Source organism: Maniola jurtina, chromosome 17 (assembly GCF_905333055.1).
Source record: "Maniola jurtina chromosome 17, ilManJurt1.1, whole genome shotgun sequence".
NCBI classification, from domain to species: Eukaryota; Metazoa; Arthropoda; class Insecta; order Lepidoptera; family Nymphalidae; genus Maniola; species Maniola jurtina.
The window spans coordinates 8,951,114-8,978,299 of record NC_060045.1 but is presented as its reverse complement, the minus strand read 5'-3'; the positions used below and the strand labels follow the sequence as shown (position 1 = coordinate 8,978,299).

General features: G+C 35.4%; 1 protein-coding gene and 1 long non-coding RNA gene across 2 annotated transcripts in view; one reads left to right on the top strand and one right to left on the bottom strand.

Moving 5' to 3' along the window:
• The window catches only part of LOC123873683 (protein bowel-like), a 63,912-nt gene that overhangs the window by 18,651 nt on the left and 18,075 nt on the right, over positions 1 to 27,186 (top strand). The gene's annotated exons all lie outside the window — the stretch shown is intronic.
• LOC123873685 lies at positions 16,215 to 26,169 on the bottom strand. Its single transcript, XR_006797733.1, has 3 exons — positions 26,103 to 26,169; positions 21,319 to 21,324; positions 16,215 to 16,226 (listed from the first exon to the last, which is right to left on the bottom strand). It is a non-coding gene; the product is annotated as an uncharacterized LOC123873685 (long non-coding RNA).

Below are 27,186 nucleotides of genomic sequence, written 5' to 3'. Positions count from 1 at the left end.
GCTTTCCGCTTAAACGTCACCATTCAAGTTTGTGTTTCGCTAAATCTAGTAAATCAAATTGTAGTGTCGTTGTCAATGCGCCAACGTCAAATATCTGTCCGCACCTTTATAATTGCACATTGTCGCAATCCGCTAATTCGGATGATATGTCTCGCACTGTGCCGAGCAATCACTCTGAAAATAATGTAATTCAACCCGCTCATGCGTCACGCCGTTCGACGTCCGCTCCGACGTCCGCTTCGACGTCCGCTTATACGTCCGCTAATCAACCCGCTCATACGTCTTGTAATTTACCCGCTCATACGTTTGCGCATACGTCCGCTAGTACGTCCGCTTATACGTTCGCTAATTCGCCCGCAAAAATTAATGTATCAGAATCGTCCAATGATTCATCCGCTAATATTGCCGCTTCTTTATGTACTATATCTCGTGAACATCACGACCGCACCGCTACAACCGCCTTATTGGGCACCGCTAAAATTAAAGTACTAGATAAGTACAATCGCTCTCACTTTGTGCGTTGTCTCATTGACCCCGGCTCACAAAGTGATTATATTTCTATGACTTGCTGCAAGAGATTATCATTACCTGTTCACACGCAAAGCCGCTTCTCTGAAGTTCAGGGAATCGGTGGCACTTCTCAAAAGATACTTGGGATTTCCGACTTTAAATTCAAATCTCGTTTTGATGATACTAAAGAATATTTCATACGCCCGCTTGTGGTCGAGCAGATTACGTCACAGCTGCCCGATGCGCGTGTAGACGTAGCAGCTATGAAGTCTTTAATACGAAATATACCTCTCGCAGACGATGAATTCTCGGAGCCAGGAACTATTGATGTGTTATTGGGAGTAAATCGCTATTGTGAAATCTTACTTTTCAATAAACTGACAGGTGGTGATAATTCGCCTTCCGCCGTTGAAACCACGCTAGGTTATATAATTCTGGGTGACGCACCAATCATCCCTCAGCTCCCGCATACCGCTGCTTTTTGTGCATTTGCTCGCGAACCGCTTCATAAAAATAATAATTTAGAAAACCTTCCGATCTTGACAGAACCTGAAATAGGATTCTTGAACATTGCTCCGCCAGATTGTAAAAATATTAACACCGCAACAATTAATCTTAACTCTGACGATAGTTTCGCTGTTGACATTCTTTCTAAGGATACCACTGCAAAGACAATCAATACTTGTATCGCAGGTGAAGAGAATGATTTGATGCTTGACATTAAAATTTCCAAATCTGACTTACGCGTAAGAGACAGTGAAGCTATTCAGAAGGGTTCGGGGAAGGATTCTATTTCAGAGGTTCTCCCTGAGAAAGGTACCGCGTCTGGGTTTAAATTGTCACATAACTCTGTCATATCTAATGATGTTATGTCGACCACTCTCTTCAGAACTCTTCGTTCATATTGTAACCTGCACGCTGAGATCCTTAATACTTTGTTCAATGTCAGGTTTTGTAAAATCGCTTTCTTTGAAAACGTGACGCAAATGTACATATATTTCGAAATAAATTCCCCGCACCGCAAACATCAAATAATCTTATATAGATTTGATAGTGATGACCCGCCTTGTAAACATAAATTTAACCGCGTCACTTTCGAATTGCGCTCCTCTCCCTTTTTGGCTCTTTGCACTCTGCGCGAAGTTGCTAAGAAGGAGAGAGAGAGATGGCCTCTTGCCGCTGCAATCTTCGAAAGGGACATCTGTATGGGTGACCTTGCTTCCGCTGCTTTTTCCACTGAGGAAGCAGTTGCGATAGCAAACGAGCTAATCCAGATGTTCAAGTCTGGAGGGTTTGATCTAGTCAAGTGGACTAGCAACTCCCCTGAACTCATACGACATATACCGCAGTCTGAGAGTATATCCTTTGAAGATGAGCACACCTTCAAGATTCTAGGTTTACATTGGTTTCCCGCTTCTGATAATTTTGTTTTCAAAGTCTCGCAACTGCCTACATCTTGTACAAAAAGAGCTATCCTCTCAGCTACCGCACGCCTGTATGATGATTTGGGCCTTGTAGGTCCAGTCATTTTATTCGCTAAATTACTCATAAAAGAGTTATGGCTTCTGAATATGGGATGGGATGATTCTCCACCGCAACACATTGTTGACCAAAATGAAATTGTTTCGCTTACTCGTCTAGTAAGTTTGGTCTACAATATAACATCCTCTCGCGTAAAAATAAAGAAAGTTCTCGCATTCCCAAATTCAGAAGTCGCACTGTTCTGGGCACTCTCGTCACCGCACAAATTTAATATCTATGTAACTAACCGCATTTTGGAAATTCATACGAATTTGTCGCCACTTAAGGTGAATTTTTATCATATCGCAGAGGTTCAAAATCCTGCTGACTGTGTATCTGGTGGTCTTATGCCCACACAGTCCTCAGGATACGCACTTAGGTTGGAGGGTCCTTCATTGATTTCCGTACCTTCGGAAGAATGGCTTCTAACCAAGCGCTCACATCATGATAATTCATATTTACCTGACGATGAATTTCCTTTTCAAAAGTTTTCAACCGCTTTGATTAAAGGTTTATATAACACCTTTCAAGATTTTGAACATAATTTAGTTATTGATTTGAGTAAACGAATTGTAGTTCGAATTATTTATCTAAAAACCGCTACATTTGTGCTAGTTCTACTAAAGGGCTACCTAAATGCAAGATTATATTCGCTATTATTAAATAGGTTTTTATTATTGTTCGCTATAATTCAATCCTTCTGGAAACATTTAAAATTTAAGCATTTGTACTCATTGCGAGTTCACATAAAGTTCAAAGTCACTTCGCATCCAGTTAAGGAAAGAGTTGTAGTTTTCTTTATTGTTGAAAACGCACCACCTCTCCAATGGCCAATTGGAATTCTTACCAAAGTGATGCCTGGTCGAGACGGAGTGGTTCGTGTCGCGCAAGTTAGAACTAAGTCTGGAACTTACGACAGGCCTATAGTTAAGCTTTGTCCGTTGCCAACTCAGTAGTTTTAATTTATATTTAAGTTGTAGTTTTACTTAGTCTTAAGTTATCTGCAATATTACGCACCCTTGCAATATGGGTTTTAATTTATAAGTTTAACGCTACTTTATATCCTTTTTACTTAATAATTTGATGAAGCAGAGCCTTCATGCTGAGGGGCGTGGTAAATCTCAATAGATGGCGCCACATACTTCAAATTACTGTACTAATTAATGTAGCATAACGGGTCTTCATAGATCATAGATCCTCGCACTCACTCTATCCTATATATCCTTTCCTTTCCCACTCATGGACTCAACGCAACGCTAATGTACGAACAAAAACCGACACCTCAGTGCAACATAATCTATTGCTGGCGTGAGACACTACTTTTCGTGCAATAATTATACCTCGTGCGCGCCGCCATTGTGAAGTTATACATACCGCTCATCGAAAACTGTGTCTACACCCAACACGACACATAGTGCAACAGCGATTTACAAATATACCCTGGCCAGGGATCAGTGATGGTAAAAGTGTGGTGACCAGAGAAAGCTGCAGTTCGGAACAGACTTGGAACCATTCCAGCCACGTAAGTCCAAATTTACCTAATCCCTGGACACACCCATTTTTTCTCCTTCGTCGAATGCTACGTTTTTATGGGGCAATTAACCGCTAATACAGTCCATTAAAATCAAAAATAATTTTGACCGCACGTTTTCAAGTATGGTGGCATAAGGCCCCCTTTAATTTTTATTTTGGAGCTACCAGAGACGTTAAATATGAAACTTATTAGTTGTTAAGCAAAAACATTATGAGACAATATAATGGTTTTATAATACAGCCGCCCAATTAATAACGCACAGAATATCTAATCAACGCGGCAACGAACACGAATTCCATCATTAATAAGCCGTTGATGGTCGTTCCCACAAGATACAAGTGGTTAACGATACAAAAGTATTCACACTAAACCTGTACTCATCTTACAAATACGATATATAAAAATACAACATGAACAAGGCAATTTGATATAGGCAGCCGAGATCAAGTAGACCTGTAGTAACATTAATTTGCTTGCAACACAAGTAATTTTCTATGAAAAACTGGTTCTGAATGTATTTTATGAGAATGGAGTGTTGCTGTTGTTACTGAAGTAACATCGCGCTTTTTTAAAGCTACAACAAGTTTTTGTTATTACATTTCATTTATATTTATTACTAGATGTTGATCGCGACTTAGTTCGCGTGGATTTAGTTTCTTTATAATACTGTGAGAACTTATTTTCGGGGATAAAAACTGTAGCCTATATCTACAAGCGAGATGCAAGCTATCTCTGCACCAAAAATATGATGCCCACTACATCTCTGTACCAAAGTCAAAAAACGGTTGGGCCGTGAAAAGCAAGTAGACGCAGACAGGCGGATAGAAAGACTTTCGCATTTATAATATTAGTATGGATTATATTTTTATATATATATTTTTATGTAAACATTTTTACTACATTTCATATACAACTATTCATATAGAGGTATGAATAGTTGCATTGGCAGGTAGATCATATCTCACTCATATCAAATACGCTCTAATAAATACATATTCACAGGCTTTGATGCCATATCGTCTATTATAAAATTGTGCAATTGCATTTTATCTATAAAATTGTGCAATTGCATTTTATCGTCTCGCTTTAATTTTGCATTTAGTATTTTTATCTTAAAGCGTGTATGCAATTATGATTGGACCAAGACCACATATAATGGGGCCGGGCAAGCCTACTCGCTCGTTCCGATCGCTCAAGGGTCTGAAGCAAAAGGGATATCAAATTAATACTGAATCCATAATAAATCAAAGTGGGCAGGTGGACGCGGTCCCAAGAGCAACATTTAGCCTACGGATATCTTTAGAAATTATCATCTTGGTCCAATACGATAATAACGTAGCGACTTATTTCCTTACAAGACCTAAATTGGTGGCAGGAATCTATAATATTCGAATCACTTGGAAACGATTTGTTCAATTTCGCTCCAGGTATTTGAAAATCTTCACGCAACTGCCACAAAAGTTGTGGCTTCGAGTTAATTGCATTCTTGGAATTATGCAGCATGTTTATCTTGTATACACTTATGTATGTTTGAACTTCACTTTACAGATCTTGAATATTGAGTAACGATATTGGTTTACCTAACCAGAAGTAATTTGCATATTGATCATCATGATCAATTCATCACCAGACCACTACAGCTGGGCTTGGGTCTTCTCTTAGACGGGTTTGGTTCACTCTTACGCTGGCCAAGTGCGAATCGGAAAACACCTTTGAGAACATTATGGAGAATTTTAAGGCATGCCGGTTTCCTCACGATGTTTTCATCGCCGATAAAGCAAGTGATATTTAGGTAATTGAAAAGTTAGAGGTATATCTGAAATCAAACCGCAGACCTGCAGAATAAAAGGCGGACATCTTAACCACTAGTCTATCACGTACTGATTGATACATTTAGTTTAAAACTTTAAAGAACATAAAGAGGCAAATAAAATTTTAATTAGTAACATTAATAATATTCGTTAAGATGTATGTTGATAAGTCTATCATTGTATTGGTTCAGTCATACACAATGTTTAGATGAATATAATGTTTAAAATAATCGTGACCAAGGCTATAGAATAATTAGCCGGCAACGCCGTATGAGCGTTCTTTGATTTCACAGTATCTTATTGCCTTTTGAAAGTTCTTTCTGACCGTTCGCTTGTGGTTACACAACTTTTGGTAATCTCACACGTTTTAAGAAGGCTTTTAACGTTTGTCCTACACTAGCATTAGCCACATTGACGTTTTAGTTCATACTTATATTTAAATTCAAAATTTGCTACTCTGTGCTCTGAGTGCAACTCAATTTTTGGGTATTCGCATCTTTTTCTAACCAATGTAATAAGAAAAGGACAGACAATCCAAATTAAATTTAGAACTGTCAAACCTCGTGACATAAGGTGCCAGTCGTGGGCTAATTGTTTGAAGAGTAGACTAAAATTTGAGGTCTATAGATTCAAAATTTAATTTCCATCTCTTTTTGCAATATCTAAGAGGAAAAGATGCAGATACTCTAATTTAGTTTAGAGAAAAATGGATGCTAATGTTAAAATAGGATAATAAATGTATAATTAATAACGTTAACTTAAAATTAAAGCTAAAAGATCAAATAGCTAATTATTATGAATAGCAATAGAAATATTTATTTATCAAAAGACATTGATCTGAACAGACCAGACATTCAGATCAATTTTATTATTATAGGGTTCGTAAGCTAGTATTTCTTGAATATATTTAATATGCACACCATTATTACCGAATCAGTAAGGACAGGTAGGCGAATTATTCAAATTACACATCAGACTGTTGCGTGTGATTGCAAACGTTTTTTTGTCTCAGAAACCGAACCAATTAAATTGGGCTCTCGCGTGATATTGATTTGAGATATATTAATGGCATGCTAAAACGTCTGGATTATCTGCCAAAAATATTCCGTTCCATGCTCGCGCTAACGTCTGTGAATTGAGATCGGTAGAATTTACTGATCTTATTTTAAGCAAAACCAAGGGTTCTCTTCCAGTGTCGAGCAAATCTTCCAGGCGAGGTGATTCGCTAATTCAGTGTATTACACTGAATTAAAGACACGGAGCTCATTTGACATCGGTTGGTTATACATTGCTTCTTCATAGAGTGATATTAAATTAATACCTACTAGAAAACCTTCAACGGATTAAAAATAGACACTGAGTTAGCGAATCAGTAGGCTGATCTGCAGTTCTGAATGTTCTGTCAACACTGTTTTTATCTGCTAAAATCTTCATCATATCATTATCATTAGTACAAACTACTGCATTAAACCGTTATAGCCTAGTGGTTAAGTCATCCACCTCCAATTCAGCAGGTCGGGAGATCGATCCCAACCTCGTAAGTTTTTGGAGCTATATGCAGTTTTAAGGAAACCTGCAAGCCTCAGAGTTCTTCATAATATTCTCAAAGGTATGTGAAGTCTGCCAATCTGCACTTGACTTGGTAGTGGTAGACTATGCCAAACATTTCTCATTCTGAGATGAGACTCGTGCTCAGTAGTGAGCCAGTGATAGGTTGATGGTGACGATAGCATTTTAAAAAACAACCCTGGTTTTTTACCGACTTCTTACATTATTTTTCAAAGGTAAAAATATAATCGCGATTAACTACTTAAGAGGGCTCTCTCCGTCACTCGTTTCATACAATCGTAGTTCCAATTTAAATAAATAAATAAATAAATAAATTGTTTATTGCAGCCAAAATTTACAAAAGTTACAACTTATTCTAGACAAAATTACAACTAAAACAACTAAAATATAATTCAAAAATAATTTAGCTTAATTGTAATTTTAAAACTACATAGAAAAATCTAAAAAACCACAGACATAGATATTAGTTTCTAGAATATGTCTGCATAATTTCATGGACTTTGGTTGCTTAATATTCAAATGAAATTGGAACTACGTTTGTATGAAACGAGTGACGGAGAGAGCCCTCTTAACTACTTAACCTAATTGATCGCATCGAAATTTATCAATATCGAATTTATCACCTTGTACGTCAATTACATAAAAGAGAATGCAATACGATTATTGCATGCATTAAATGTAAACAAAACATTAATATTCAATTAAAATTCAACCGATACCATCGCTTCCATTAATCATACTTTGGTAATTGTTAAAACGGTAAACCTGTTTTGTGGTTACTTTTTAATTTTTATCTCCACGTCCATATTAATATTATTATAAATTCGAAAGGTGTCCCTGCCTGCCTGTCTATTTATTACCTATTCACAGACTATCCGTTTAACCTATTTTGACGAAATTCGATGCAGAGATAGCTTTTTATCTTGGAAAACCAAAGAGTTGACAGGAAATTAAAAAAAAATCCACGCAAACATCACATGTATTTAAGTAAAAGTCTGGCAGGGGGTTGCCATGATACTAAGTGTCTGGCAATGCATGACGTGATATCTAATACTATTCCGAATAATATAATATATTAAATATATATATAATATAATAAAATTAGCCTTTATTATACTTTGATGTAAGATTTTTACACCTTTGTTACATGTTATCTCTGAAAGCCGACATGATCCAAACTTCATAGTCGCTGATCGTTCCTCCCTGTATTGGGGACAATGCGCAGAGAAACTTTCAGCTTTTATAACATAACGAAGACAAGGCCTTCGCGAGCTCTTACTCCATTAAAGAAGGTTATAATAGTTTTTAGAAATAGATTCTTCTAATTCTCAAAGATCGTTTCTCCATTGTGTCGTACATCCGTTGCGACAAAATTTCATTTTATTATTCTTCATGCATATATTCCTAACCATACCTTCAAACAATTGAAAATTCAACTGTATACTGAATGCCATTACCTGGTTTAAGCTTGTTTTGTTGCCGCACTCAGCAATATCGTCTTTAACACTTTCAAAATAAAGTCTCATTTTGCAAAGAACCTAAAGCCTACATCCTTAAACCAGCGTGGGTTGACAAGACGTATGCTTATCGTCGATTTAGCATTTCTCCGCTACTTAATCCAGTTTTTAAAAGCCATTAAACTTGTAGTAGCGATACGTATTTGGTACTGGTATTTTGAAACCTCGCGGTCTGTGGTCTAAATGTTGGTATCATGTGTCTGGGGCAACAGTGGTTTTGCGTTTGTCATGATACTGTTGGGCCATATTGTTACAAAGTTCTCATTTCATTTACCTACTTAACTGTTCAAAAATTTCCCAGTGAAAATCTAGGTAAGTACAACTTTAGGTTCTTCATCATCATTCACAAGTCACAACTCACCGTCGCGTCGGCTCACTACTGAGCATGTCTCATAAAAGCATTTTTTCATAAAAATTAAGTTTAAAAGTGTCTCCTGAAAACTTGTGATTTTCCACATAGCGGCATGTTCATGCGCAGTGACGATACTTGCTTTTCCTGCTTTTTAAGTTGTGGGATGTCACATCCTGCACGTTTTACCATACAAATTATGGTAAAACACTATAATTGTCTGTTACTATAATCGTCTGTTTTGGCGGATTATAGCAAATTGTAGTTACTTGTGTATTATGGACTTCCGCAAAGTAAAGCCTGCATCTATCCAACACCAGCTATTAACTTGGTGGGAAGATCGTAAAACTTAATTTGGACTACTGAGCAACACATTAGCGTGAATGTTTTTATTAAAGCACACATTAAAATCAACATAACATCCCACATGCCCGAATTTGAAGAATGTGTTTCAATACCAGCTTTTTAGTGCTATTCGCCTTATTAAAACACTTCACTGCAGTCGTTTGACAGTCGTAGTTGAGACATCACAATCATGCATAACATTCGATCTACATCGATGATCTTACTTCACAATCATTTCGCAACTTGAAAATTTTAGGTGCTTTAATATTTTTCATTTAGTGCCTACCTACTAACTTTTTTATAAGAAAGTTAAGTATGTACCTATTGGTTAGCTTCTTATCAATCAAGCTGCAGATAATATTTTTCTATAATATTTGCCTATGGTAACGAATGATTTAATCTATCTACACTAGAGGTACCTGCTTGTACTTGTACAAGTACAAGCAGGTACCTGTAGGTAACATGGAGACTGCCCCGTTAATCTTATTGAGTTTATTTAAGCTTATGAAATCACACAATAGGGATGATGACTACTAGTCAAATTAGTGACTTTTTATCAAACTTCAAAACGCATGCTTAGTGCTAGGGAGCTTGTATGAAATTCACAGATGTGACGTCATAAATACATATTTGACATAATTTGATTTACTTTTTTAGTTAAATCGATAATTAAAAATGATTAGCAAACTCAAAACTAACAGCGGACGTGGATTTTATGAATTTTGGAAGACCCAATCACACTTATAATATTATAAAGGAGACAGTTTGTGTGTGTGTGTGTGTGTGTGTGTGTGTATATGTTTGTTACTCCTTCACGCAAAAACTACTGGACGGATTGGGCTGAAATTTAGAATGGAGGTAGATTATACCCTGTATTAGCACATAGGCTACTTTTTATCTCGGAAAATCAAAGAGTTTCCACGGGAATTTGAAAAAACCTACATCCACGCGAACGAAGTCGCGGGTATCAGCTAGTATTTAATAATTCCTAAGAAATAGTTTATTTTTGACATAGTCATCATCCCAATTATACCATAATTCATAACCATGCTCTGTCTATGTTCTCATAATATACTAGGACAGCCCATCTCTAACGAGAGAGGGTTACTCAAGAGTTCGTACAAAATATTCCGAGTAGTTTGGAGGAGGTAGAGCAAACAGTGACCGGTCTTGGACAAACAGACGCCATCACACACGACCTCTGAGCCCACACAGAATATTGACATAGCGTATTTGTATATGAATATTGTAATTTTATTAGACGGTATACGTAGCCTAGTGATTTACCTTCAGTCTTCTATTCACGGGTTCGATCCCGGGCATCTAACTTTTCTAACTTTTCTGGGTTACATTCATTTTTAACCCCCGACCCAAAAAGTGGGGTGTTATAAGTTTGACGTGTGTATCTGTGTATCTATCTGTGGCATCGTAACTCCTAAACTAATGAATCGATTTTAATTTAGTTTCTTTGTTTGAAAGATGGCTCGGTCGAGAGTGTTCTTAGCTATAATCCAAAAAAATCGGTTCAGCCGTTTAAAAGTTATCAGCTCTTTTCTAGTTATTATTGTAACCTTCACTTGTCGGTGGTGTTATACACTTTTAATTTACACTTGTGTGAGACGTTATGTCGTAGAAATAATTCCACATATTCACAATATGACTTGTTAGGTTTTACATGACGTTTTGATAGTAACTGGGTGTTTAATTACCCTATTGTATGTGCTTGGTTTAGAAGATTAGCGTATACATTGTGTTTAGATAAACTACTAGAGCTATTGCATCGGTTATACATATCTTACATTAATGATTTAATGAGCTAAATAATGTTTAGGGTTCCGTACCTCAAAAGGAAAAACGGAACACTTATAGGATCACTTTGTTGTCTGTCTGTCCGTTGTGTTTGTCAAGAAACCTATAGGGTACTTCCCGTTGACCTAGAATCATGGAATTTGGTAGGTAGGTAGGTCTTATAACACAAGTACAGGAATAAATCTGAAAACTGCGAATTTGTGGTTACATCATTTAAAAAAATTAAAATTCTCGTGGATATAACTTTTTTTATACCCCGTTACCCGTAGGAACTAATTTTTAATTCTCCGGGATAAAAGTAGCTTATGTGTTAATCCAGGGTATAAATCTATCTTAATTCTTCAGCCAGATCCGTCCGGTAGTTTTTGCGTGAAAGAGTAACAAACGTACACACATACAAGCAAACTTTCGCCTTTATAATATTAATGTGATAGTGTGATTGAAACAAATAGGTATTGCATTAGTCTACAAATCGGAATTTCATTTCAGAGCGGCACAATCGCTAGAGCATTGTTAACTGTCAGGCCACGGAACAGGTTTCAAGTATTTCGAAGTCTCATTGTTATGAATATAAGAAGAAAGGTATCCCAGACGACTGTCTCTTGACCATTAATCATATGGCGATGCCGAGATAAGCTCTCGTGGGGACAAACGTAGAGGCATGCGGTTATAGATAGGCAGGTAAAAAATCCGAATCTTGTTTGTTTACCAGCGACTGTCAGCCATAATATCCGCGTTGAAATTGATTTCTTGAATTTCTACATTGTAACATGTGTCTAGGTAAAGTTATGGTTGTAACTTGTAACTGTGACTATCAGGATGTGGTTTGTACAAATCTTTGATTTATCAGTACTTACAATGCGCAGCGTTGGCCAATGTTATGTATAAACAAGTGTAAATTAAAAAAATATAACACCCCAGACAAGTGAATGTTACAGTAACTAGAAAAGAGCTGATAACATTCAAACGGTTGAACCGATTTTCTTGGATTAAAGCTAAAAACACTCTCGATCAAGCCAACTTTCGAACAAAAAAACTAAATTAAAATCGGTTCATTAGTTTAGAAGCTACGATGCCACAGACAAATTCACAGATACACACGTCAAACTTATAACACCCCTCTTTTTGGGTTGGGGGTTAATAAAGATAAATAGCACTAAAATCCGACTAAGTATAAAATATCCTAAAAGACAAAATAAGCAGGTAGGTGATACCATGGTGAGAACTGCTGTTGGATCCTACTTACCTAGTTAATTTTAAATATGCGAGCTAATTTATAAGAGAAACAATCTTACTCTCTTATAAAACTAGTATATTAGAAATTAGAAAATCTTTAGGTACAGTAGGTACATTATTAGGATTTATGTGGTTCGAATCTTGACCCCAAACTAGGAATGCTCATCTCTCATGGACCAGTATATAATACAGGCACATGAGTAGATACTAGGTACGTACTATATCATCATCATCATAATCATGGTCAACCCATTTCCACCCCACTACTGAGTACGGGTCTCCTCTCAGAACGAGAAGGGTTTAGGCCATAGTCTGCCACGCTGGCCCAATGCGGATTGGCAGACTTCACACACCTTTGAGAACATGGAGAACTCTCAGGCATGCAGGTTTCCTCACGATGTTTTCCTTCACCGTTAAAGCAAGTGATATTTAATTACGTACTATATGCTTATACTTATTTTAATCTTATACTTATTTTACTTATTTATAAAAAACCACAACCTTATCAAAGATCTTAATAAAATAATTCTCAGCATAATATTATCCTAGGAATTCATAATAATTCACGGTGTATCTACGTGAGGTAAGGGAAGGTTTTTAGTTTGAGATGTTATCTGTACAGATGTCCACGGGGTTCGAACGGCGTACCCAACCGGTTGTCCTTGGCTCTGAACTCGTATAGCCATGACTTTCCCGTATGCTCCATGTGGTGTAAAATTATGCTTTATGGTAGGTACATAATATCTTTCCTATATACTGGTACGTAGGCACCTACCTACATACTGGTAATATTGTTAACAAGTGTAAATTAAAAATTTATAACACCCCCGAAAAGTGAAGGTTATAGTAACTAGAAAAGAGCTGATAACTTTTAAATGGCTAAACCGATTTTCTTGAAATATAGCTAAGAACACTCCCGATTAAGCCACCTTTCAAACAAAAAAAACTAAATTAAAATCGGTTCATTAGTTTAGGAGCTACGATGCCACAGACAGATACACAGATACACACGTCAAACTTATAACACCCCTCTTTTTGAGTCGGGGGTTAAAAATAGCTTTTGCTAGTTCTTACTTATATCTAACGTATTTATTATACAACTACCCATCGAAGCCTATTATAGAAGCCTATAAATAAGATTTACAAGCAAAATTACGTTTTTTATTTTTATATAATTTTCCATCTATGTATTCGAAAATATAAAATACCTATTTGGAAGCTCATTTCAATTTTAAATGTAAGGATTAAACCGAGACTTTAATACCTTTAACAAAGTGGTTTTTCGATTGAATTCATACAAAAAAGACTTGAAGAAGCCTTAAGCCAGTTCTGAAGAAATAATCGCGTTATTTATTGCCTCTGACTGAGAGAACCAACTTTAATCTCTTTTAAGCACGTACACAATCATCAAAATAGATATAGGAAACAGTGGCTCTTATGCCATTAAAAATAGAAGCGAAAATGCAACGAAAACTTTCATCGACCATACAACACGATTTTATGGAAGATTATAAACATCGATCGTTTCCTAAACATTTTTGATAGCAATAATAATTTAACATCAAAGCAGATTTAAAACTAGGTTTGGACTTAATTAAACCCATTAATATGCGATGGACGGCATTTAAAAGCAAAAATTTTATTTATTAAAATTCATACGTAAACTTCAAACGAATCTGGTATAAAAATCGTGCATGTTTATAGCTAATTTGTATGCTTATGTGTTTATCTTCATCTCTATTTCGCGTACCTGAACAAAAAAGGCTACTAAAATAAATTTTCATATTAGAGTGACTACAATGAACCTGTTTTTAACCCCCGACCCAAAAAGAGGGGTGTTATCAGTTTGACGTGTGTATCTGTGTATCTGTCTGTGGCATCGTAGCTCCTAAACTTATGAACCGATTTTAATTTTTTTTTTTTGAAAGGTGGCTTGATCGAGAGTGTTCTTAGCTATATTCCAAGAAAATCGGTTCAGCCATTTGTTAGTTATCAGCTCTTTTCTAGTTACTGTAACCACTTGTCGAGGGTGTTATAAATTTTTAATTTACACTTGTTACTATAGGTAGATAGGTAATGATTGTCCTTAATATTGGCGTCACTCAGAAAAGCAGGTATTATTTAAATATTTTTATCGAATAATTGGAATGTTCTCTCAAAACCAACACAAAAAACACCAGGTTCAATGTGTAGAGGTTATCCGAGAGTTTTAATCTAAACAAACTAATGCCAAAATAAATAATTTAATTAGAGCGTGATTGCTATCACAACATCTAATTATTCAGTTCACAATCCAAATACCGAAAATATGCGATATCGCTCCGAATCTCAGAAGGAGACTGAACTAAAACCTTCAAAACACCCGTATTTATGCAAGTTCAATCTTGTCGGCCTCCTAGTAACAGATTGTATGACATCGAATGAGCGAAATATCGATTTTATCAAACTACCTGCATTAGATAAATTAATAATTTTATATTATTTTTGACAACTCAAATCAATTTTTAAAAATAACCTTACAGTTCGGCCGTCCTGAATTTAACACGCCCTCGTGTTTCTAAATAATCTTGTCATGTCAGTCGCGGGCTTCCTTGGCCTAAGTCAAATCCAAATCATGGGCTATCCTGCCCTCCGTCAAATCATTAAAACCTACCCCTGAACTGCCGAACTCTCAGTTTTAATATCAAGTCAACAATAAATCCAAACAACTAACTTCTCATTCGATGTATACAAAATCTGAACCACTCATTGCAAATTACTTTCCAATTCACAAAAGACTAAATTATTAAAAAAAAACTAAAAATTTTAATCACCAAATCAAACTCAATAAAAATTTTAATCAAATGTGGGTTGTTTACAAAAAGATACCAAAGCAAAATTAAGACAACGTGAGACACATCCCGCTTCTGAATTATTGGCGTCACTCAGAAAAGCAGGTATTATTTAAATATTTTTATCGAATAATTGGAATGTTCTCTCAAAACCAACACAAAAAACACCAGGTTCAATGTGTAGAGGTTATCCGAGAGTTTTAATCTAAACAAACTAATGCCAAAATAAATAATTTAATTAGAGCGTGATTGCTATCACAACATCTAATTATTCAGTTCACAATCCAAATACCGAAAATATGCGATATCGCTCCGAATCTCAGAAGGAGACTGAACTAAAACCTTCAAAACACCCGTATTTATGCAAGTTCAATCTTGTCGGCCTCCTAAACATCGAATGAGCGAAATATCGATTTTATCAAACTACCTGCATTAGATAAATTAATAATTTTATATTATTTTTGACAACTCTAATCAATTTTTAAAAATAACCTTACATTAAGTAGTTGAAGTCTTGAAAAAATATTAGGAAGCAAAAATAATAAACTTATAAGTACTACCCACGTAAGTCAAAATTAGCAACTTTACAGAGGAGTGAAAAAAATTGCCGTTTTCAGAGGTTTCGGTTGTTATGCATTCTTTAATATTTTCTGTTGGATGTTTTCGTGTTCTTGGCTGGGCGAAATGACTTTCGAAGTCTAGTGAATCTCCTCGAAATGTTAAAACCGCCAAAAATGACTTACATGGTGTTTTGAACTTAAGCTACGAAGTGTTATACATGATAAAACTTATAGCTAACCAAACTTCGGGTCTGTATAAGTCATTTATTTGTGGAACAGTGCCAAAATACTGGCTTCATTAAATCTAGACAAGATTCCGTGTTTTAAAAAATGTTTTCTAAGATTTTTTCAATACATTTTAGAAGCCGAGTAGAAATAATGTTCTCATTTACGTTAGCGCGATCTATTTTTACTGCATCATTTATCAAGGGAAGTTGCGGTCAAACACAGACCTGTAATATAATCTCTAGATATAGATCAGAATCTTCCACCGATCGATTATTTTGCTCCAAGTATACCAACCACTTAGCAATTTCAAACACAATATCCAGTTACGAAACGTAGGGTCTTAAGAGTCAAAGCACACACGATACTTTTAGTATCACCGATCAGCGATTTCGCATCTGCATCAACACTACATAGCTTAGTTACATATTGCGATCAATCACGATATCAAAATTGGTATCTTTGCTGTTTCGCGTATAGTACCTAGGTACATTGCGTGTCAATAGGACAGATTCAAAAGTCTCACTAAATCGCTGCGACACTACGAATGACAAGCCGACAGTCGAGAGCTCGACAAGTCACAATTAAATAATTTGAAAAATACGACTGCCTTGCCAAAACCGAACTAAAAAGTAAATTCATATTTTGAAAATAGTGTTATGCAGCTGCTTTAATGATTTTTTTCACAAACTTTATATCCAGTGTTGCTTAGAATGATGTAAGGATTCTAACAATACCCCATACAGCCAAATTTATTCAGGCATTTAGAAGTTATGGTAGAATAAAGAAACTCACATACATAATATTATGTGTACCCTGGAAACATTGCACTTTTTTGGGCAATCATGTAAAAAGCGACCAAGTCGCCAATCACTGATACTTAAACTGTCGCGTGTGTATTCGCCCTAAGAAAGTTTCCACTCGAAAGGCTCAATAGACATCAACGATACAAAATTACAGACGATTACACTCAATTACAACCGGTACTAAAACTGGATATACGATAAAACCAAAATTAACGCTCTCGTCCACCTCGTGGCCTAATTGCATCTCAACTTGTCATAAATCATCCCTTTGGATCGAAACGTAAAATTGTAACAAGAATTCCACGTCTAAGGCTTCGTTCTGACTATCAAGCGAGACAGTCTTAACAGGGCTCTCTCCGTCACTCGTTTCATACAATCGTAGTTCCAATTTCATTTCAATATTAAGCAACCAAAGTCCATGAAATTTTGCAGACATATTCTAGAAACTAATATCTGTGTCTGTAGTGTTTTAGATTTTTCTAAAAATATGTAGTTTTAAAATTACAGAGGCTCAAATATTTGTATGAAATTTTTTAAAACCGCGTAACTTTGAAACCGAATATTTTAACAGAAATCTGGAAAACCATAGACATAGATATTAGTTTCTAGAATATGTCTGCAAAATTTCATGGACTTTGGTTGCTTAATATTCAAATGAAATTGGAACTACGATTGTATGAAACGAGTGACGGAGAGAGCCCTCTTAATACTAATTTGTAGTACGTATTATAAAATAAATTATGTAACATTAGGTACTTGTCAACTTACGCAAACAATAAATTGCTCAATATAATTTTAATTAATAATACCTACAGAAATTTCAGAAAAAGATATTTCAAACATATCAATTAAAAAAAAATAGAAATCTATGGCAACAAGAAAAGTTTTAGCTTCATTTATTTACTCCAATTTTCGTAAGGCCAAGAGTCTACTGGCAATAAAAGATCCATCCAGTAGTCGGAGCTGTGCGTTAATATATCAATCAATCCCTCAGTCAGCTTTTCCTTTTATTAAGAGTGTTGAACCGGTATGAGCTATTGTTAAGCTATTTTGCCCCCCTATATTTTATTAAACACTGCATTTATGTAAAACATTTATATACTACTTTGTAGAATATTTCCTGTTTTATTAAATTGACAGACAACATTTTGCAATTTTTTCATAGTTTATCTTTTATTGCCTAAAATACCAAAAGACTATTACTGAATTTTGGATTTCGTGTCATCTTTGACGTTCACTACATCAAAAGTTACTTGGTCGATTCTCACAAAGAAATATATTTACCAAAGAAAAGGTCCTGAACTAATAAGATGACAGAACCAAATCTTTCGTTTGGCATTTTTTACATTATAAAAATTCAAACAAAAAAGTCATAATTTCATAAAACTACAGACACATAAAACTGTCATTTAGGTGGGTTATTTATCTTCATTTATAAATAAAACTAAGTACTCATTAAAGAAGAACATATTGGCAATATATACAGAAAAAAAAATCTAAATTTAATTAATATTTTTTCCAAAAAATAATCTTGAAACACACTACAAAACCGTGCAACGAGCAATAGTAAATTGAACTAGGAAATCAGTACCGGCCGAGGCCTCTCCGAGAACGGACGTAACGCTTGTTTGCTTAGCAATTGTTATCGGATTATTTACGATTTACCTGAAATTGTAGTGCGACTATCACTTCTCAATACTAGGTATTTTTAATACTCACTATTTTTTCTTAAAGATAGATAAAAACTTTTTGTATGTTTTTAAATTGTGTTTATATGATGCTGTAAGGAATTGCATTCCTAAATCCTGGTGATCCCTCGGGATTTTTAAAGGATCATCCGTTTAGATGTTTTTACGTGGTACAGAAATGCGTATCATCCCGGGGACGTGCTATTACGGATAGGCTACTTTTGTCCTGGAAAATCAAAAGTTCCCACGGGATTTTTAGAAACCTAAATCCACGCGGGCGAAGCTGCGGGCATCAGCTAGTTAATAAATAAGTATTGCCTCGAGCAAATAGCTGCATTGGTATCTATTGTTCCCTTAATGCCTATCAGAGCAGTGGCATTGATCTATATTTTTAATAATTTCTAAAAATTAAATTTTTAACTGTTTAAATTTTACATGGGTTTCACATTTATTTCAAAAGCTTTTATAAATTTGTAAAACTCAATACTCAAGGTTTCATTATACTGTTTGTGATAAGGAAAACCATGTTTTTTAAATAAACAGAAAGTTGAATTTTGTATAATTAGTTATTGACTAGAATTATAACTTTTCAGAATTAAATATTCTTAAAGGCTTATAGTTTTACAGTTATTACCGGCTGACAATGCTATATGCCAATACCCTTGCTATTTGTCCTAGCCGCTAAATAAAATTTTGATGATTCTTTTTTTTTTGGTCCTTTTATGGCATTAGCGCGGTTTCTTGTATTCCATTATGATTTCTTTTTTTGCATTTGCATAATAGCATTAGTTTATTGTCTTTTACAGCATTAGTACGGTATTTTGTATTTAGATTTTGGTTGTATACATTGTACACTCTAGCATAACACCTGAAACAATAGGATAATTACTATCATTTGCACGTGGTCATCCCTCGTGGATCTTTATGATGGTTTTATTTTTGAACTAGCTGATGCCCGCAGCTTCGCCCGCGTGGATTGGTCAGATCACCTGCAGCATCAGGATTGAGGAGTTGGACTCCAAATTTTTTATGAAACAATGTCGCAAAGTTCCTCTATCGATTAAAAAAGAAATGACGCAAATCGGTTTAGAAATCTCGGAGATTTCGGTGTACATAGGTAGAAAAACACAACTCCCTTTTTGAAAGTCGGTTAAAAAAGTAGCCTATTTTACTTCCTGGTCAATTCTCTACTTGTCTGTGAAAATCCCGTCAAAATCGGTTCAGCCGTTCCCAAGATTAGCCTTTTCAAACAGACAGACAGACAGACAGACAGACAAAAATTTTAAAAACGTGTGATTCAGTTATAGTATCGTTCAAATAACCATATAACCTTAATATGCGGTAGTTATTTCGAAATTACAGACAGACACTCCAATTTTATTTATTAGTATAGATAAAACAATTCTTTATCCAACTAAGGGAGGACTGAGTTTTCGGCAGCTATGTATAGTACGTGACAGGTCGAGATGGCAATCGAGGTATGAGGCGGGGGACGTTCTGCACACTCGCACGTCACCCGCGCTATCCCGCACCAAACGTTTCCGCGTTTGACAAAATTAAGAGGAAATACGTAGTTGCATTACTCAGACTGCGCTCTGGTCACATTCCGTCGAGCAAGTTCACATACTTAATGGGTGTAACTGACTCCCCAAACTGCACAGTTTGTGGAGTCATAGACGATACTCAACACGTGCTGACGGAGTGTGAGCGGAACGCGGCTCTGCGTCGACGTGTGTTTCCTCGACACATGGATGTGGGGATTTGCAACAGCTTCTTAGCTTGCCCCTTATCGGAGCAGGCGAGGAAGCTGTGCGAATTGTTATTGGCAGTCCAGTAACTGTAGTAATATTCACAAATAATGTTTTTCTTAGTGATTAATTAAGTAAGGTTACTCATGGGGGCGACATAGTCACAAAGTGATTAAGCCCCATCACAAAATAAAGAATTAAAAAAAAAAAAAAAAACCCGCACCGGATTAGCCCAGGGATTGTGTGGGTGTGCGGAGCGTCCCTACCTTGACTGCCATCACAATCTGTCACGTGTTGTGTTGCGTGTTTGTTTGTTTATCGATTCATCAATTCACTTATTACTGCCAAACTGCACATTAAATTTTGATAAATGAGATCTCTCTTTGGCTTAGCTTTACCATTCCGTATGTTAGAGACTATATTGTCATATGTCATAAAATTTTCCGATATGTCATAATCAAAACGAATGTAAGAGATATAACCTACAAAATCCAAAAAGTATATCGAAATTGGTATTACCTACACATGACATGAAAAAGAAATGTATATCAAGAAAAAATAATCTTGAAATAGATGGATCGAGTTCAATATCAAATCATAGCAGTTACTATGAAAATTTCGAATACATGTATATAATGATTTATACATATTCAAATATAAATCAATCATCTGCGGTGAAGTCTTTAAAAGTAGTTGGTGGGTTTTTGTACTTTCAGTTTTGAACTTTATCTTATTTTGTTTTTGTATCCCTAGCTGACTCGCGTAGCAGTGCACTTATTTTTGATGAATAAATACCTACTCAAGTGTAACATCTGCATTTTTGTACCTGTTAATCCCTTTCATTGTACTGTCCATTGTTTTGCGCTTACGGTAAGTACGATTTAGTACTAACAATAAAATTTGAAAAGATTGTAAAGGACCATAAATAAGAAAAATTGCTCAATGTCTTTATGAGTATTAGTAGCATTGCATTATATTTTTGATAATATTGCAAATTAAATATTTAAGACTGTTTAAATTTTAGACGGATTTCACATTTATTTTACCAGCCTTTATAAATATATATGTGAAAATTAATATAGTAGGTGTAATTATTTATACTGTGCATGACAAGGGAACCATATTTTCATAAATATGTATAAGGAAAGTTGAATTTTGTATAATTTCTTGACTCTCTTATACTTACACAAGTATATAAAAGATTAGTATTAATTAGTAATAATTTAAGTTTTATTCACTCGTACTTAATCTATAAAGACAATACACTGTTTTAAAAAATATGACTATTTTAAAAAAAACGAGAAACTAACACCACATACTTAAAAATATTGAAAAAATAATCCGTTTGAAAATCGTCTAGGATCAAAACGGTTTGTTATAAACTAAACTGAACTCGGTACATCCGTTCACGGAAACAAACAAAGAACCTCGGGTAAATACCTAAACTTGCCAACCAGGCTCATGCGTTAACGCTCTTAACCCCCGACCCAAAAAGAGGGGTGTTTAAGTTTGACGTGTGTATTTGTGTATCTGTCAGTGGCATCGTAGCTCCTAAACGAATGAACCGATTTTAATTTAGTTTTTTTTTGTTTGAAAGGTGGCTTGATCGAGAGTGTTCTTAGCTATAATTCAAGAAAATCAGTTCAGCCGTTTGAAAGCTATCAGCTCTTTCTAGTTACTGTAACCTTCACTTGTCGGAAGTTTAACAAGTATGAAGTAAGATTACTTCCAAGTGCTTCTTTAACTTAAAATTAATTTTGACAGGCATATTTCTAATAATCTAAGTTCTGATTAAATGCTGTCTCAATTCTCGACTCGCGAGTGTAATGTCGGGACCTTAATTGGATTCATACTCTGGACCTATCAATATTGTTTGATTAATGGTATCGAAAGTCTTCAGTTTAATTGCCAACTGAGACCGTCATGAATCAACTGCCCGAGCCATAAATCTGATAACTCAAACTAGTTTCAATACAAGCTGTAACATTTTCAAAGCTTTAACCAACTCTACATTTTACTCTACATTTTATGCTTGACGACATTTTTGTTCGTTTTCACTTCCAAGTTCCATCGCTTTAGTTCTTAGTCCTACCTATATTAATTCCTACTAATATTATAAATGCGAAACTGTGTCTGTCTCTTTGTCTGTCTGTGTGTTACATTTTATGACCAATGGAAGGCCGTTAAACCGATTTTAATGGGTATGGACAGATAAAGCTTCAAGCTTGTATACCGGAGTCGAACATAGATACTTTTCATCCCGGAAAATTAATGAGTTCCCATGGGATTTTTGGGAACCAGAGTAATCGGCATAGCTCAACGGATTGCAAAGATGAAGTGGCAATGGAAAGGGCACATACTCGTAGTTCCAAAAATCGCTGGGGGCTTAAGGTACTAGAATCCGGAAAACTCAGCTTTCGCAGACCCTCCATATAACTGAGGCATAAGTGTAGAATTTTCTTTCTTTTCTCCTTGAATACTAAGTATGTGTTAAACTACCGAGTCAGTAGTTAAATTCATTTATTGTAATTAAAGCGAACTACGTACAACTAGGCAACCGGATCCTATTTAAAAGACCTATTAGCTTTTAATTTAATATCGTACACTGTCTTGAACTTTACAATTAATTATTTATTAGGACCTCTGGTATAACATTATTTAAAATGGAAAACATTTAAAGACTTATTTATGAGTATTACCTGACCTAATTTATCTAAACTGCCTGGTGGTACCAGGTGGTACCTACAACACTTAACATAAAACAACTTAGTACGACCAACTTAACTCAAAGATACCTAACTACAGTTTAAACTGAAGATACGGCGATCAAAACGGTGTAATTGCACCAAATAAAATTTTACAGGATGAGCAAAAAACTGAATGAAAGGTTTTGAAACTGTAATTACACCGTTTTGATCAGAAACACGAAATTTGGACACAATTTTAGCACTGCAGTTTTAAGACATTTTACTTCAAAATGATTTCAAAGTTGTGTTTAGTGATCGAAATCATCATTTTTGGACTGAACTTTTACTCAGTGGATTTTATGTATTCAGATTTGTATTTAGTGGACTAAAAACTTCCGGATTAAAGCAAAAAAGTATTTTGATCTGAAGTGTTTTGTTCGCGAACTCTTCAATTGATAGGTAGGTACTTTATTTCATCGTCGTAGAGGTCTTCTCTTAGAATGAGATGGATTTAGGCCATAGTCTGTCATGCTGGCCCAGTGCAGATTGGCAGACTTCACATACCTCTTAGAACATTATAGAGAATATCAAGATGCTTCCTTGAAAATAAGAGGTGTGTGCCGGGGATTGAACCACTCATCCTTTAAAATCCTTTAAATAGAAAACAGACATATTAACCAATATACTATCTATGCTATATTTAATACTGTAATAGAACTAAGAAACACATTAAATTAAAATAAAACGATTACAACGATGGTTGTGTTAAGATGTTTTTATTTGAATCCTAACTTTGTAAAAAGTGATGTCTCAAATTTCATAAATATAACTTTTAAAATTGTGTACTGAATTTATTCAAGCGCGAAGATGCTAGAGTATCAAATGTCTGGATATATTTTTTAATAACAAGGCGCCATTGTTTTTATGAGTCTAGTTTTTAAGGAAATCAAATTAAAAATGGAAAATGCAAAACATTTGCAAAATGCTAGTAAATAAAACCTTGAATGAAACTTTAGTAGTTAAACAAGAACTAATATATAGGTAACTCAATCGTATGAGTGATAAAAACTAATCAAGAATAGAAAACGTGTTGTTAACAAAGAAAATGTGGTGAAAATGTTGCATAGCGAAAGAGAGTTGTAACTTGATTTCAATAATGAATATTAATTGCTTCTTTACATAGTATATTATTATGTACTTTAGATAATAAGTAAATCGATTTATCCACGTACAAGAAAATACAGTACAAGTGAAAATTAAAGATTATAGTAACTAGAAAAGAGCTGATTACTTTCAAACGGCTGAACCGATTTTCTTGGATTATAGCTAAGAACACTTTCGATCAAGTCACCTTTCAAACAAAAAAAAAACTAAATCAAAACCAGTTCATTAGTTTAGGAGCTACGATGCCACAGACAGATACACAGATACACACGTCAAACTTATAACACCCCTCTTTTTGGGTCGGGGGTTAAAAATGGTTATATTTTCGTTGTAATAGGTTAGGTACCTCTTAACTGTACTTAATATATCATAATGTGTGCTCACAATTAAGAAGTTACTGCGACCACACCCTATGATGAACGAGCTGATACCAGCGATTTCATTGCAGTGTATTTAGGTTTTTGAAAATTCCATGGCAACAGCCCTATATAATAATGTAATATACTTTTTTCAAGAGCATAGGTGGTTCCTTTTAATAAATTTTTAAACTTGTGTAAAGGCAAGTAATTGGTTGCGGAATTTTGTTTTAAAATATTATACTCGTTCCCTCAAACGACTTTCGGACTTTCTTGAGGCAGAGCGCAGAAAGTTTATTATATTTTCTAGTTTGCTTTATGTAGATCACCAATTTTCTTGCAACCCGACCCAAAAAGAGGGGTGTTATAAGTTTGTCGTGTGTATCTGTGTATCTTTCTGTGGCATCGTAGCTGCTAAACAAATGAACCGATTTTAATTTAGTTTTTTTGTTTGAAAGATGGCTTGATCGAGAGTGTTCTTAGCTATAATCCAAGAAAATCGGTTCAGCTGCTTGAAAGTTATCAGCTCTTTTCTAGTTACTGTAACCTTCACTTGTCGGGGGTGTTATTTTTTAATTTAAACTTGTGAAAGTGTGTGTTTGTATGTAAGTTTTCTAACGTAGGAGGTAGGTAGGTAAAGCACCTGATACCGGTGCAAGTAAGCACAATGAATGTTTGCGTCAGTCAGAGGTGAAATTGAGTGTGAAGCGGCAGCGGGCAGCCGTCGCTCCCATTATGCCGGCCTGAGACCGCGCCGATAAACCGGCTCGGAGGCTGTGCTGTATAGTGCTGCCTTGATATTTTATTCAACAGCTGTTCTCGATGCTAGCGTCAATACTTATGAGATACTAGAGGATACCCGCGACTTCGTCCGCGTGGATTTCGGTAGATCCCATGGAAACTATTTGATTTTCCGAGGTAAAAAGTTGCCTATGTCAATTGGAGGGACGCAAGCTATCTCGGTTCCAAATTTCATGCAAATCGGTTAAGCGGATGGGTATTTAGGAATCCCGTGAGAACTCTTTGGTTTTCCGGGGTAAAAAGTAGCCTATGTTCATCCCCGGGATATAAGCTAACTCTGTACCAATTTTGTCAAAATTGGTTAAACTGTTAGGCCGTGAAAAGGTAGCAGACAGACATACAGACAGACAGACACACTTTCTCATTTATAATATTAGTATGGATTTTAGATAGATAAAAACTTTATTGCACACAAAACATGAAATAATCAACACAAAAGGAAGAAACAGAATAAAACAATTAAATTTAATGTTTAAATATAGTAAGTGATTTCCATTTTAAGTATAGAATGTAACTAAATAATGTAAATGTATATCTGTGAAAATATATGTACTTATTATTGTTACACAGGCTCAAAGATTTTTTATACAAAGCAATGCTCAAGACTAAAAATCCAACTACATACCACACCGCGTCGTGGACCAACCACTTCGCCGCGCTCCATTAGTATTTTCCATTTATTTTTTGTCCACGTACCTGTCCGAGTTTGGGGATTTAAAGTTTTTGGGATTCCGCACCTCCAAAGGAAAAAAGAACCTTCATACTACAAGACAACAAAGTGATCTTATTAGCCTTATAGGATCACTTAGTTGTCTGACTCGCACTTGGCCGTTTTTTTGCCCACATAACTAGTCCGAGTTTAGGGATTCAACGTTTGTAGAGTTCCGTACCTTAAGGATACCAACGGGACCCTATTACTAAGCCTCCGTCCGTCTGTCTGGCAGCGGGCTGTATCCCATAAACTGTAAAGTAGAGAGTTGAAATTTTGACGATGTATGGTACCTATCTATGTATCTCTATTGGCGCTTAAACAACAAAATACCAAGATGGCGACTTTCAAAATGGCTGCCATGCAAATTAAAAAAAATTAAGATTACAAAGTGTTTATGTCTTGTACGGAACCCTTAGCAAGTCAAACTCGCACTTAGCCGGTTTTTTTATGAAGCCGCGCGACGAATACAAAATTTCTTTGGTATTACAAACGGAAAATAAATGGTGCGGCGTGGAACTATGCGAGTCAACAATGTAAACTTTATTATTTTTCGATTAACTTTTTACCCGCATTTGTGATTTAAAAAAAGCAATAACTATAGTGATGCTGGAGGAACTATAACATTGTCATTATCAAACGCCAATGTTGGTAAAGTAGCAGTTAGTGAAGAACTAGGCAATATTGTTTGAAATTAGATCGTCATTTAATAACAAAAACACTAACAGAATTGCAGATCAACGCATCTAGGAGTATCTATACATAATATTAAAAACATGTGTTAAAACAATGATCTTAAAAAGATTCGTCCTGATTGATTGACTGACTGACTAATCTATCAACGCAGAGCCTAACCCGCTGGGAGAAGTTTTCAGGGAAGTTGCAAATGTGAAAGTAAGTTTTAAGAACGTAGGCACTCACCAAGACAGGATTTTTGGAAATCAGATATTTATTTTACTAACGTTCTCTTTCCCCTGCACTCACTACTAATCCGCTATTTCACAATTTATATCTATGATAATATTTAATTATATTGGTATTTAGGCTTTTGACTTAAATTAGGAAATACTTACGTGTTTTAAGATTCTTAGCAAATCCACGCCCTAGACGATTAAATAGGGGAGGGTTATATAGGTCGTGCAAGTTTATAAGAAAGTCCGTCATTTTTCAAGTTATATAGCTATGTAAATTGGTATTCTGAGGGTTTGGTTGGAAAAAAGGACGTTTTCGAAAATTTTTGGATATTCCACCTCTTCACCGAAATTCAATAATTTATCTCAAGTGAAACCGGGACGGGTGAGCTAGTGACGTTTATTTTAAACCGATTTGATGCTTTTCTATTTGTTTTCTATGTGTTTTAACCCCCGACCCAAATATAGTTGGCTTTGGTAAGTTTGACGTGTGTATATC